This window comes from Canis lupus, chromosome 1, assembly GCF_048164855.1.
Source record: "Canis lupus baileyi chromosome 1, mCanLup2.hap1, whole genome shotgun sequence".
In the NCBI taxonomy this organism is placed as follows: domain Eukaryota; kingdom Metazoa; phylum Chordata; class Mammalia; order Carnivora; family Canidae; genus Canis; species Canis lupus.
The window spans coordinates 90443955-90459357 of NC_132838.1; the positions used below are offsets into that span (position 1 = coordinate 90443955).

Consider the following 15403-nt stretch of genomic DNA (forward strand, 5'->3'; position numbering starts at 1 on the left):
GAGAGACGCAGACTTCCCACTGAGCAGGGAGCCCCATGTGGGGCTCTATCCCAGGACCATGGGATCATGACCTGAGCCGAAGGCACACACTTAACTAACAGCCATCTGGGCACCCCGACTATTTTATTTTAAAGCAGGGAGAGGGGCTTTAATCTGTGCTTGGAGTGTGCCCTGCTACTTTGAAGAATTTATTAAATTCTTTAGTATATAATACTATATATGTATATTTGATATAAGTACATAAATTATGTCTGGTATTTAGGATAATTATATATAGTAAATTATCTAGGGACATTTGGAAAAGGTGTATCTCTATAAAATTTACTTAGACTTAATTTTAAAAAACTGCACCTATACTTTACTTACTATGAAAATGTGGTGTCCTTGGCATGCTCTGAATATGAAGATTTATTTTCCTAGCGGAGGTGACAGTTTTGAGGTCACAGAGTCTTGCTGGCTGGCTGCACTGTTACCCAGGGTGCCCGCCCGGCCTGTAGACAGAAATCAAGACCCAGGTCCCTAGAAACCTGATCTGTGACCTAGACCCTTTCTGGGAGGCATTCTGATCAGAAAGTTTATCTGTGAGAGGCACTTTCATCACTATAAAAGGCAGAAATGATTTTCTTAATGCTTTTGATAAAAATCTAGATGCATCCTGCTTTATCATATTTACTATGAAAGCTGAGCACTGGACACTTATTTTTTTAAACACCATCTGCTTCCATTAATTTGCATTAATAGTCACATAGACTAAGCAATTTAAAATGTGACTTTTTTTGTAAGTGTGTAGGATATATAGAGAGACTAAACTATGTTGCTTCTCACGTTAACAAAGTTATTGAAGACTCCTTGGCTTAGTTCTTCATAAGGCTTCATACACATGTTTAACGTCTGCCTAATATTTAATAGTAATTTAAGTTTCTGACATTTTATTGTGGTAGTAGTGGGGGGCAATAAATATATTTGTGCCTAAATCTTTGTGGGATTTCTTTGAACATTATTTCTTTAATATGTGTCATTAGAAGCAAAGTGGGTTAGAAATCACGAAGTTGTGTATGTGTATATATGTATATGAACATCTATAGAAATAGTATTAAATAACTATAACACACTAAAGACTCTGGATGCATTTTGCCAAATTTATTTCTTTTAAATGGGACTAGTGTCCCCTCCGTGGCGGGGAATGAGTGCCTGTCTCCCACCTAGCCCCTGGGGGTGATCTCAGTGCTCATCCACCCAGGTGCGATGCTCTATCCGGGACTAATCCCTACTATAGGGTATTTGTGTGAACAGGTGGTATCATATGTCTAAACAAGAAAAGGCATTGTTACCAAGACAACAGTGGTACTGGATACAGCTACGTACATCCCAGAGCCAGAGAAAGGCTTCACTGGAGGGACCTTTTACAAATGCCGGGTGTCGTGGTCCTGATGAAGTTACATCTTGTTCCTTTGGCAACAGGTGTTAGTGGGTTTGTTCCGACACAGGAGCACTGTCAAGAAAATTCCGAGCACCTACACTGAAAAATAAAATAGTAAAATAAAAAGCTTGAGGAATGCGTTACTTGTTAAGATTTAGCAAGGGAGATCACATGTTGAACAGAGTTGCTTTTTTCAATTTAATAGATAAGGAAATAGGCCAGGTGTCTCTTTTCAATCAAATATTTTTAAGGCCACATTTTTAGCAGGGAAACAATGACCAAGATTGGCTCTCCAGTCCCAGGCACTTCTAATCTTGTGTAAATTTACAATTGGAAACACACAATTCTGCTTTTTGAAATGAATGTTGAAATGCCATTGGAGCAAGTCACAGCTGAGAAACTTAGATACACAGAGTGAGATGTGCTTCCTAATTTATCAGAAACCTAAAAACAATTTTGTTTAAAAAGCACAGATTAGGGGCACCTGGGTGGCTCAGTGGTTGAGCGTCTGCCTTCGGCTCAGGTCATGAAACCGAGGTTCTGGGATCAAGTGCCACATCAGGCTCCCCGTGGGAAGACTGCTTCTCTCTCTGACTATGTCTCTGTGTCTCTCATGAATAAATAAGTAAATCTTAAAACACACACACACACACACACACACACACACAGATGAATCAGGAAGGCAGAAATCAGTGTTTATAGGAAAAATTTAAATATTTGATAAAGACCCAGATTTTGTGCTTTAGCTTCTTTGTCTCATAAAATCAAGTTCTAAACTCACCAAGTGATACCCTTCCCATCTTATCTGTGGGCCCAGGTCAGAACAGCCTAGGGACACTAGATGAGTGTGTGTGTTCACTGTTTCACTCAAGAGGTTGCTGGGAGGACACGTGGGTTTTCCTTTTTTCAGTCATTTCACTTGCAAACAAGATGTAATTGGAAAGTCCGTTTTTCCCTGACTTAGATATCTCTAGCTTGTATATATAATACACAGTGATTTAAAATACATTTAGGCTTTTAAGAAGGCATACATGTCTTGCCTTACTGGAACTGAAAAACTTGAAAGAAGTGTGAAAAAAAATCATTGTATAATGAATCAAAAAAGACATACATGTCAAGTAGCAATTAAATAGAAATTTTTATTTAAACAATAACTAACAGTTTACTCAGCCCCTTCCCCCCCCCTCCCCTTGCAGCTGCCAATCTGTTCTCTGTGAGTTTGGTTTTGCTTTTTTTTGTTTTTGTTTTTTTGTTGTTTAGATCCCACATATAAGAGAGATCATATGGTGTTTGTCTTTCTCTTTTTGACTTATCTCACTGAGCATAATACCTTCCAGGTCTATCCATGTTGTCACAGATGGCAAGATCCCATTCTCCTTTATGGCTGAGTAGTATTTCACTGTACATATATGTCACATCTTATTTATTTGTTCATCCATCAAGGACATTTAGGTTGTTTTCATATCTTGACTATTGTCAATAATGCTGCACGGAAATGAGAGTGCAGATGTCTTTTCAAAGTATCGTTTTCATTTTCTTCAGATAAATATCCGAACTGTAATCGCTGGATCATATGGTATTGCTAGATCATATGGTAGCTCCACTTTAAGGTTTTGAGGAAACTCCTTACTGTTTTCCAAAGTGGCTGCACCACTTTACATTCCCGCCCGCAGTGTATGAGGTGTCTCTTTTCTTCATATGCTCACCAGCATTTGTTACTTCTTGTCTTTTTTTTTTTAAGCTTATTTAAGTGATCTCTATACCCAATATGGAACTCAAACTCATGACCCTGAGATCAAGAGCTGAACATTCCACCAACTGAGCCAGCCAGGTGCCCCACTTCTTGTCTTTTTGATATTAGCCACTCTAACAAGTGTGACATAATATCTCATTGTGGTTTTGGTTTGCATTTCACTGATGATTAATGTTGTAGAGCATCTTTTCACGTACCTGTTAGCCATCCCTTTTCTTTGGAAAAGTATTCAGTTTGTGCTCATTTTTTAATCGGATGGTGGGGTTGTTTCGTTTTGTTTGCTATTAAGTTGTATGAGTTCTTTTTTTTTTTTTAAGATTTTTTTTTAAGTAACCTCTACATCAAACATGGGGCTTGAACTCAGAACTCTGAGATCAAGAGTCACTCCACCAACTGAGCCAGCCAGGCGCCCTGAGCTGTATGAGTTCTATATGTAATTTGGATATTAACCCTTGTCAGATACATGATTCACAATTATTTTCTCCCATTCAGGAGGTTGGGTTTTCATTTTATTGATGGTCTCCTTTGTTGTGGAGAAGCTTTTTTAGTTTGAGTTAGTCCAACTTATTTTTGCTTTTATTGCTCTTGCTTTTGGGGTCAGATTTTTAAAAAAAAATCATCACCAAGACCGACCTCAGGAGTTCTCTGGTTGCAGGTCTCACATTCAGACTTCTAATCTATTTTGAGTTGGTTTTGTGTATGGTGTTAGGTAGAGGTACAGTTTCATTCTTGGGTGTGTGGCTGTCCAGTTTTCCCAGCACTGTTTATTGAAGACACTGTTCTTTCCCTATTGTATTTTTGTCTTCCTTATCGTAAATTAAGTGAGAATTTTTAATACAGCAGTGCATTCTTTGCATTAGTACATTTTACCTGATGAGGTGACAATGGCTATTTTCATCCTTCTATCTTTATATTAGAAGCTTTCTGAAATCTGATTTCTTGTTGGGCTAGTACAAGGGGAGATTGTGTCAAGTGGCAGATCTGTTTAGGAGTTGCTCTACTTATTTTTTTTAAGATTTATTTATTTTAGAAAGTACACAAATGGGACAGAGAGGGGCAGAGGGAGAAGGAGAGAAAGAACCTCAAGCCAACTCTGAGCTGAATGGGGCTCGATCCCACAACCCCAAGATCATGATCTAAGCCGAAATCAAGAATTGGATGCTTAACCAACTGAGCTACGTAGGCCCCCAGCCTTTTTCTTTTTAAGTAGGCTCTGGGCCCAATGTGTGCTTGAACTCACGGCCCTGAGATCAAGAGTTACATACTGTATCAACAGCCCTGATTCAGGCGCCCCAGGAATGGCTTTTTTATTCCTTGCAGTTTCACCGAACGTTTCCACAATATATGTCCTAACACAGTAAAGGTTAGGTTTAACAGGAAATTAACTTTCCAGCATGTTTTGAGAAGAGTATTTGAGCTGGTATAAATTTTAGATACTGACAGGGTGGAAAAGAATCTGACTTGCAGAATTCATGCTGCCGGCATGTTGCTGTAATTGGTCAGGTGCTGCCTTTATGTCCTCAATGAGTTTATGCCATGACCAAAGGATGGACTTTACAGTGAAAGAACAAAAGGGAACTTGTGAATGTGGAGAGCCTAGATCAGTAAATTAAAATCACTGTGTTAGCAGTCTCCAGATTTATGTGATAAATTAAAAACCAGGACTTTGTGTGTTCTGTTAGGTTTTTGTTTGTGCTGGAAGTAACATAAGTCATTACTGGTGGGGAAAGAATGGTGGCAAGGGCAGCAGGGATTATAGAAGCCACAGACATTGTTCTGTTTGCATTTTAAGGAAAATGTTAAAATGGTTGACAGAGTTCTCTAGCTCAGCCGTCTTCCCGGAGATAGATTGAAATTTGATTTAGAAATCCTGGGATTACCCCTGGGGCAGGAATGACTGATGGAACAGGGCCAGCCTCCCTACGTTACAGGGTAGTGGTGACACATGCATGCTTTGCAAATGTTTAATACTACACTTGGTTAACTAGAAATGAACACATTTCTTGTCTTTGTGATTGCAGTTAGCTTCAATTAGAGGCTCAGAGAAGGAAGCTAGGAGTTGGCTGTGCCCATCTACCTCTGCCCTCTGCTTCCAGGATGTTTGCTGGTCACCTGCATTTGTCTTATTGTGGAAGAAGTCGTTTTGCCCCATTAGGACTCATCGATCATCACTACATGGACTCGCTTGACCCCTGGATTACAAATATTTGAAAGGCCCCCTCAGACCCACTCCTCTCTTAGGAAAGGTGACAGGAGGTCTATGCCTGTAATATTCTATAAAAACTGAGGAGCAGTAGGATGGTGGGTGGGCAGGGTGCCAGCTATCTCTCTTGAAATACCAGAGCCTGGGCTCTGATAATTAATGAGGTTGAGAGACCATTTCCTTGGAGAACTTTACTGCTTGACCCAGTTGACTTGGGGCACTCTGGGGAAATGGGCCTTGATTCCTGCTCTTACTTCCCAAGATTGAAATCCAGCATTTATATGATTGTTAATATTGAAACAGGCATGTGTTCTCCATTGGGAAGAAGCCATTATATTTTGTAATTCTTTGTTGAAAGTACACACTCTTTAAAAAAAAAATAGTATGTTTCAAATTGAAACCTGTGTGCTTTTGCTTTGTCATTATATATACAACAGAATTTAATTAAATTAATTTTTTATTTTTTTATTTTAAATTAAATTTAAAATTTAAATTAATTTAATTTTTAATTCTAAATTAAATTAAAAATTTTTGACTTTATTTTTCTTTTATTTTCATAAAAGCATCTTTGATTATTCTAGATTTTGGGAAAGCTGACATTTGGTAGGCTTTATCTTTCTTTTTTTCTTTCTTTTTTTGGGGGGGGGCTTTATCTTTCTTAAAAGATAAAAGTTTCTCCCATCTTGTCTGGTGAATGAAGGGTATGGGTACTTGTCTTAAATGTTACAGATTATTTCTATTAAAGCAGTCAACAATATTTTAAAAGACAAAGTAGCAGCTGGTAATTGGTAACATCTTTTAAATTACGTAGTAGTAAGCTTTAGTCAGATTTACAGTATTTTGGAGGTAGTGATCTCAGTTTATGTATGGAAAATTAAAGCACAGAGAAAGTACAGCCACATGGTTGGTGATAAAAGCCACATTCTTAGTCCTTGACAGAGGAATTTTCCCTTTCATGTAATAAATTAAAGAAGATAGTGTTCTAGTTAATAGCAGGGAATAGCTTAACAAGTGGTTCTCAAAGTATGGTCCTTGGACCGGCATCATTGGCATCGTCTGAGAGGTTGTTAGAAATTTAAATTTTCGGGGGTGCTTGGGTGACTTAGTTGGTTGAGTATCTGCCTTCAGCTCAAGTCATGGTTCCAGGATCCTGGGATCGAGCCCTGCATAGATCTCTCTGCTCAGCGGGAAATATGCTTCTCCTTCTCTCTCCACCTGCTCCTCCCCCTGCTTGTGCACATTCTCTGTCTCTCAAATGAATAGACAAAATCTTAAAAAAAAAAAAAAAGAAAGAAATTAAAATTTTTGGCCTTACCCCAGATCTACTGAATTAAACTCAAGAGGTGTAGGAGTCCAGCAGTTTGTATTAAGATTTTATTTATTTATTCATGAGAGCCACCCAGGCATCCTGAGCAGTTTGTATTTTTAAAGCCCTTCATGTACTTGTGATGCACTCCCAGGTTTGAGAAGCGTGGGTTTGGTACAGTCTTCCTATAATTGTTGATGTCGTTCTGAATGCTCTGAGTCACTGGGGTGATCATCCACCATCTGCCCGGGATCTCAGGGTAGACAGGGCGGGGAGCAGCGGGGCAGCCCGGGCACAGACACCCTTCACAGGCCCCTATAAGCAGACTTTCCAAGGTACAGAGAGCGGATGGGTCAGGAAGTAAGGAGGAGCTGGTGTCTGACATGCCTCTGCTACGCCGGGTGCTGTTCCCCTCCCACGATTGGGTCTCCGTGAGCTGTGCCGTCACTGTGTCCCTCGCACCTTGTGGCTACTTCATCACATCTGGTTGGAATCTCACTCTCAAGAGCAGCTTTGTTTCTTTGATTGGTAATGGGTGGGCATTGGAATTTCTTTTCAGGGATGCACACCAGCTCCCAGGGCGTGTGGTTTGTGCTTGAGATGCAGAGGCTTCCTGCTAATAAGTTTGCTGCTTCTCCCTGGAACAGTGGTTCTACCTCAGAGACATGTGGGAGGGGGAGCCAGGACCCCGTCTGTCTCGCCGAGCCTTAGATTCCCTGTTCATGAGGTGAGGTGCTTGGTTAACAACTGTTGAATGGAAGTCCATATCACTAACGCAGACTGTATCATGTCCTAGAGAGCTCGTGGCCTTGTTTGCTTCCTTGTTTAAGGCAATGGTTTCAAAATGTGGTCCCACCAGCCCCATCACCAGTCCCACCAGCCCTACCAGCCCCACCAGCAGCACAGCATCACCTGGGAACTTGTTAGAAATGGACATTCTCAGGCCTCATTCCAGACCTAGTGACCCTGAAGCTCAGGTTGGGTCTAGCAGTCTGTGCTTTTATAGATCGATGCTTTTGATTTTTTAGATTTGAGAACCACTGGGTTTAGGGGTTCGGATTTTTTTGCTTTGCTTTGTTTTTCTGTTTTTAAAGATTTATTTATTTGATGGGGGTGGGGGTGCAGAGAGAGAGAAAGAGAAGCACTCTCCCCACCGAGTGTGGAGCCCGATGCAGGGCTCAATCCCAGGACCCCACGATCATTACCTGAGCCAAAATCAAGAGTTGGCTGCCTAGCCAACTGAGCTACCCAGGTGCTTCTGTTTGGGATTTTTTTCAAAAAAAAACTTTATTTATTTGTGAGAAACACAGAGAGAGAGGCAGAGACACAGAAAGAGAGAGAACCAGGCTCCTTGCAGGGAGGGTAAAATTTTACCAGAGGGTCCAGAACTTTCCATCCTGGGGCTTACAGTTGAAAGGGCAGAACCAAGCAAGTGGTAACCCCATCAGAGAGAAAGCACTTTCTGACCTGGTCACACACAGACACACAAAAGCATTCATTTGGCGTTTGTTTTCTTTGCTTTAAGTTGTAAATGTTCTTCCTCCCTTATGAAGCTAGACACCAAGGAAGGAAGGATACTTTGGATGACTGAGTGCCCCTTACTCCCTGTGCAATCTCTCAAGTGTAACCTTTTTTTTTGTCTTTGGCCCTTGCCAAGCCACAGAGGGTAAAAAAATTATGTTTATTAGTAGTTTAGTGTACATAGTTAACTATTTTGCTTCTGATTGATTAATCCTAAAAGAGAAAAGCTTTTTTCTTGAGCCCTCTATATAAAAATTTTTAAGTTAAATATATTTAAATTTTTCCCCTGGGACAATATTGCAGTTTAACAATATATCTGACTCAATTTTTCTTTAAATAGATAGAGTCATAAACAGCTAGCTTCATACATTGTTACCAGACCATTGCAAGTTTCTTGTTTTTTTTTTTTTTTTTTAAGATTTTATTTATTTATCCATGAAAAACAGAGAGGCAGAGACATAGGCAGAGGGAGAACCAGGCTCCCTGCAAGGAGCCCAATGTGGGACTTGATCCTGGGATAATGACCTGAGCCAAAGGCCAGATGCTCAACCACTGAGCCGGCCAGGCGCCCCCCCGCCCCCCCCCCCATTGCAAGTTTTTAAAGAAAAATCAAGTATGATGATTGCAAAGAAAATATCCATGACCAAGTTGTACTATTCTTTACCATATCAAGAAATTGTATGTGGAGGTTTATAGAAGTTACTCCAGACCCTACCTGTTTTCTGTCAAAAAAAAAAAAAAAGCCACCAAAAAAACTAATACTACTTTAGATTACTTTTCTCCCACTTCTGTATAATGTTTAACTCATATTTGTAATGTAGGCCAAAGCTATGCTAACAATTCCATGTTTAAGATGACAAGCCTATACTAGGGTGGGCACCGAGCAGAGCACTGACATCATCTCAGAGTTTTACCTCTATGTCTTGATTTAATAGGATATGTACAGCTGCAAACAGGAGGAAGAATGGACTATATTCAGCTATATGTGTCTGTGTAAAATGTCAGCTAAAGTAGGGTATTCAGCATGCAAGCCTAGAAAAAAACAGGATTTAGGGAGACAGGCAGGAGAGACACGCTGAAATGGACAGCATGAAAGACTTAGACCTGGTGATGTTCCCAGTTCAGAGTATGGATAACACGAGCTAGCCCCTGTACATCCTCCTCTGCCCCCCATGCCCAGCCTGGCTCTGCTTTCTCTGGTCTGGTCCAGTGCTCAAGAACATGGTAACAGGGAAAGGATGGTATTCACTTGGGCGTCTTTGGATGTGAGGATCAAAACCGACTTGAGGAGGGCTTTCTCAGGATACTGAAATACCCTCCCCAAGAAACCAGGATCCCTTGAGAAAACCTAGAATCAAAAGTGCAAAGCACAAGGAAGGTGTAAGACCAAGTGTTGTCCTGACTGGCACCAGCTGCACCCCCACCTTTCTGCAGACCAGCTCTATCTGTCCACAGGCCCACCTGCTTCTGGCACCTGGCCAGTGGCTCTTTCACTACCGCTTTGAAGCCCTACTAGAGAAGCATCTTGTTTAGCACAGGTCGGATGTCTTTATATGCCCCGTGAGGCCACGGCTGGGTGAGACGTGTGTGTGCTGCGAGACGGTATGGGAGAGTCACCTCTGACCCTGTAGCTGGCCAGAAAATTCCAAAGAAGGGAGTAATTCATGTGGAGAGGACAGCAGCATTCCCCCCACGCATACCATTAATGTGGCTGTGGGCTTATTCATTAACTTCACACTCTGGGGGAGGAATCATCTTTGGCTTCAAGAAAATCTGGACGTTGGACCTGAATTTTCTTGGGCTAGACTGAGAATCAGGATCATAGATGACAGTGAATTTTCCAGAGTGACTCCACCCCAGGAGGCCTTGTGGCTGCCAGCAGGTGATGCCTCCAGTGATACCTGTCTCTGTCAGCACAGACCCTTTTTTTTTTTTTAAAGATTTTATTTATTTATTCATGAGAGACACAGAGAGACAGGCAGAGACATAGACAGAGGATCCTGATGTGGAAGTCGATCCTGGAACCCTGGGATCATGCCCTGAGCCAAAGGCAGATGCTCAGTTGCTGAGCCACCCAGGTGTCCCAGCGCAGACCCTTTAAACAGCCTCGATGAGAGCAAGGCTGAAGTTCACGGGTAAATGCCCACATGATGAAAGAGCCTCCTGAATCTCTGCTCTGGCAGCATCCTTCACTCTGAACAACATTCTGATCCACTGATGGAAATCAATGAATTTGAACTAATACTGTCTGAAAAATATATAGGTTACTAGATAGTAATCCTCTTGGCTTTGTGAGTTCGTTCCCTTACTCGGTTGTTAATTCAGACTGGGAATGAATCTTGGTCCACACAAACTCAGCGTGGCAAACAATACTGTGCTTTTCTGGGTCAACGTATCTTGTCCTCGACTGTGGAACAGGCAGGTTAACCTTGGGTCTCTTTCCCATGCCGCCATCCCAAGGTCGTGTCAGAGTTCCAGGCTCCTGCTATGTGTCATGAATTCGGAAGCCCCCTGCCCTGGGTCATCTCATCACACTGATCCCTGCTGCTTCTGGATCACAGTTGAATGTGGGGAGGTCACTTTGTCGCAGGAGGAGTCCACGCTCAGCACCCTGCCATTCCTTGGGGCGCCTGCGTGTCTCAGGGCACAGCCAGCGAGCAGGTGTGGCTGTTTGCTGCTCTCAGTGTCATACTCAGCTCTCCTGCAAGAACCTCTTCATCTGGGGGGGAGTGACTGCTCTCCTCTAAAGCCCTTTTCTCCTTAAGAAAGCTGGCCATGGCCTCTCTGATAGAGGGATGCCAGAACCTTCCAGCCACAGGAATGAGAGAAGTTGAGAGAGACAAATGTACTGAGGAGCCTCCTGCCCCAGAGTTGATGTGCTAGCCGCAGCCAGGCGGTGAGTAGGCTCTGCTTCCTCTGCGGTTGTGAGCAACGGTGCCCCATGGTCAGATCCCCACTTTGACATGCCTTCTGCTCATCCTCATGGCTCCACATCTGTGGGTGGCTGTACCCGCTCCAAACTGGGTACATAAAAGGCATTTGTTGCTGGGCTGTTTCCAAAGCCTGTTTGGAAACCTGTTTATTCCAGAAGATTAGCCTTCAAATTCCTAGGCATTTTTTCCATAGATCTTCAGTGAATTCATAAAAGTATCAGGAGAGCTTTCCTCTTCCCTTCTCTGGCAGTGGATGATTTTGTTCTGTTAATATTGCTGTGAGGAGACTAACCTACCTGGCTCCCACACACCGTGCACTTCTGTCCTCAGACTTTGTGCTGCAGACGGTTTCACTGACCAGCCACCATCCTTTGCTATTATGTCATCTGCGGCCTGGCCCACAGCACAACTACCGCATCAAAAAATAAAATAGGGACGCCTGGGTGGCTCAGCGGTTGAGCATCTGCCTTTGGCTCAGGGAGTGATCCTGGGGTCCCAGGATCGAGTCCCGTATCGCGCTCCCTGCAAGGAGCCTGCTTCTCCCTCTGCCTGTGTCATTGCCTCTCTCTCTGTGTCTCTCATGGATAAATAAATAAAATCTTAAAAAAAATAAAGTAAAATAGAAATGTTTGGGAGGTATGTGTGTGTGTGTGGGGGATATATTTAGGATTAAATCGAGAACCCTCAGTATAGCAGGTGGCAAAGCTGGCTCACAGCATTAATAAAACTATGCCCCCTTGGGCAACCAGCAGATGACAGAGGACGGGTAAATGCCTCCTCAACTAGAATTTCAGCACAGGCTGCACATCAAGTATTTATGCAGCAGTGCTTCTTAACCCCGGACAAAAGCATAGGTTTGCGTGGATACTGTTACTGCAGACGTCATTGACGTGCAACTAGCTGAAGAGCTGTTAAGGGTGTTTGGAATGTTGGAAAGTAAACTGTCATGGGGTGAAGTTTGTAGGGGCTGATAAAGTGGCCTCAGTTCCTAACCAGGAATATTTAATCTTGCGACCAGCGTGGCTCGTTAATAGTAGAGACACATAACAGAGGAGGGAGAAGAGAGTTTACGAAAGCAGAGGATAGAAGAACGGATGGTGCAGAAGCTGGTAACCTGGTGTGCTGTTGGCAGAGAGACTGGAGTTACCGTTGGGAGAGAAACATTACTAAGAACACAGTTGGCAATAATTCTGTTACCGAGTCTCTTTTTAGGTCAACAGAGACACATTTGTGTATTACGTTCATAAATGTGTCATGCACACATACCAAAGTAGAGGTATTTATTCATACCTGATTTTTCTTTTTTCTTTTTAAAATTTTTTAAAATTAAATTCAGTTGATTCAGTTCATTTCATAATTCAGTTAATTAACATATAGCGTATTATTAGTTTCAGAGGTACATATTTGATTTTTCTAAATTGAGAGTAAAGCACTATTTTGAAGAAAGAAAATAAATGTTTGAAGGTTTGAAGTTAACTTTTTTTTTTTAAGATTTTATGTATTTATTCATGAGACACACACACACACACACACACACACACACACACACACAGAGGCAGAGGGAAAAGTAGTCCCTCCCCTACAGGGAGCCGGATTCAGGACTCCATCCCAGGACCCTGGGATCGTGACCTGAGCCAAAGGCAGACACTCAACCACTGAGGCACCCAGGTGTCCCCGAAGTTATCTTTTTGACAGTTTAGCATTAATTATATGGCTTACACAGAGGTGGTCATCCGGTATCTGACCTGAATCTGGACTTTTGTTCCTTTTGACCTGTCACATTATAGTCTCTGGTTTTTGTTTTTGTTTTTCTCTCTCTGATAAATGGATAACTATCATTGACCTGAAGCAGGGAAATAGAATTTAGAGCTGAGAGTTGACAGCATATGGCTGTTGAACAGTTCTGAGAGGTTTCTTAGAGACCCAAAACCAGGCACACATGGGTGGTGTTGGGAGGCAGAGGTTGGAAGGGTCTGTGGTCAGTTATATTTGGGGACTGAGATCTGTGCATATGGTGAAGCAAAGAGTAAGAGGATATGCAAGGGGAGGTACTTTTATTGGTTTAGGTTAGGCAAGCTTAAGGGCACCCCGGTCCTTGACAGCAAAGTCTCTGCTTGTCTGCACTTGCCCTCCTGGTGTCTCCTTGATCCCCTTCAGTCTGTATTCTGTACCAGCATATTGCAAATTGTCCTCAGGGGAAGAGACCTCCTTACTAGTGGTTTGGTTAAGTGTCATCTTGTTAGTCTGCCATCCACAGCCTGTGCATCACTCATATTTCTCTGGGCTCATGTGCCTCTCCAAGCACACGGTTACTCTCCTGCCTCGGTATCTCCTTCAGAGGTGGTTTTTTTCTCTGGGTCCCTTGATCCATTCCTGTGTCTTCTGTCATCACCCTTAGAACTTTCATTTAAGTTCTAAGCCATCATCTTTCTTGAGGTAAAAGTCTAGCCCTCATCTTTCTTGAGGTAAAAAGTAGCAGCCAATTCTTTCTCTACTCTGAGTCATCCCTGTTGCTTGATGAGAGTTTGATCACAAGATGGTTTTCCAAATTAGAACACATTCTCTTTGACACAAAATCTACAGGCATTGGATGTACTTAGAATCCTCTCCTGGCTCCAAGAGAAGACCCCTGGATTGCCTATGTATGGTTTACTCGTTGCTGAGGAAATAAGCTCCTGTATGAGCTTCTTCAGGGAAATGATGGAGTTAATTTAAAAAATAAATAAATAAATCTGGGACGCCTGGGTGGCTTAGCAGTAGAGTGTCTGCCTTTGGCTCAGGGCATGATCCCAGGGTTCCGGATTGAGTCCCACATTGGGCTCCCTGCATGGGACCTGCTTCTCCCTCTGCCTGTGTCTCTGCCCCCATCTCTCTCTGTCTCTCATGAATAAATAAATAAAATCTTTAAAAGATATATTAAAAAATATAAAAGATCTTACTATCTCAATGTACAAAGGCATATGAATTTCAAAAAGCATTTGCAAAGCTGATCCAAAAAATACTGGGTTTGTAACACTGAAATGTGGCCAACATTAAAGTGAAAAACTTAAAATAATTAGAATAGTGCCTTTCCAGCTGGCCCCCTGAGCTTAATAAACACAAAGCAATGGACAGTGCTGTTAGGACATTGTGTGAGGGTTACAGGGACACAGGCTCACCTGGGCCTTGAAAGAGGAGTTAAGAAAAGCCATCTCTTGCATGGGGGGTGATGGGCACAAAAGCAGGGTCTCAGGGTATGTTCTTTGGAACATAGTAGGACTTAGCCTGACTAGGACAGACAGTATTTGTTAGAAGTTGGAGGAAGATAAGATACAGCCAGATTTGGGAAGCAGCTGAGAGTCAGTGGAGGAGCTTAAATTTAACAGAAGAGAGTATCATTACTTCCATGGATCCGGATGTAAGAGAATGCTAGATTTGGAAACTTGAAGACCAGAAAGGTCTAGATTTGGAGGTGTCCTATAAGGCCGGGCGGGAAGTACTCTGTTTCTTGAGCATCTGTTGTATGCCAGGCGCACAATCTCGTAGTTCTTGCTTTTATAGTAACCTGAGGGGTCAATACCTTTGTTCGCCTTTTACACGCGACAGACTGAGCTCTGAGGAAAGGTGACTGGTCTAAATTTTGCAGAGTGCCTGGACTGGGATTTTATTTTATTTTATTTTATTTTATTTTATTTTATTTTATTTTATTTTATTTTTATTTTTATTTTTTTTAAAGATAATGCTTTATTTATTTTTTTTTTATTTTTTTTTTATTTATGATAGTCACACACAGAGAGAGAGAGAGAGAGAGAGGCGGAGACACAGGCAGAGGGAGAAGTAGGCTCCATGCAGGGAGCCCGACATGGGACTCGATCCCGGGACTCCAGGATCGTGCCCTGGGCCAAAGGCAGGCGCTAAACCACTGAGCCACCCAGGGATCCCTGGACTGGGATTTTAAATGCAGGGGCATCTGACCTCAAAGCACAATGTGGATGGAGAACATTTTCGTCCATCCTTCATTTTGTAGTTCAGAAAACTAAGACCCAGGGGAGAGAGGACTTTTGGTGACAGGTGTAGGAGGACAGGCCCACCTGCTCTGCGAGAGACACTGGGTGGGCAGTGATCTGCAGAGAGAGACCAGGTTCCTGGCTGCTGCTGCAGGCAACTGGGGGCCCCACGGTGTTTGGCCAGATGGTGGTGGACCAGAGCGAGCACAGGGCACAGAGCAGTAGGGCATTGCAAGGGAAAGTGGTGCTGGATGGATCTCAGAATTGGGGGGTGGTAGTGG

General features: G+C 42.6%; 1 protein-coding gene across 5 annotated transcripts in view; it reads left to right on the plus strand.

The window, feature by feature from the left end:
- Positions 1–15403, plus strand: part of KANK1 (KN motif and ankyrin repeat domains 1) — a 207907-nt gene that overhangs the window by 53185 nt on the left and 139319 nt on the right. The gene's annotated exons all lie outside the window — the stretch shown is intronic.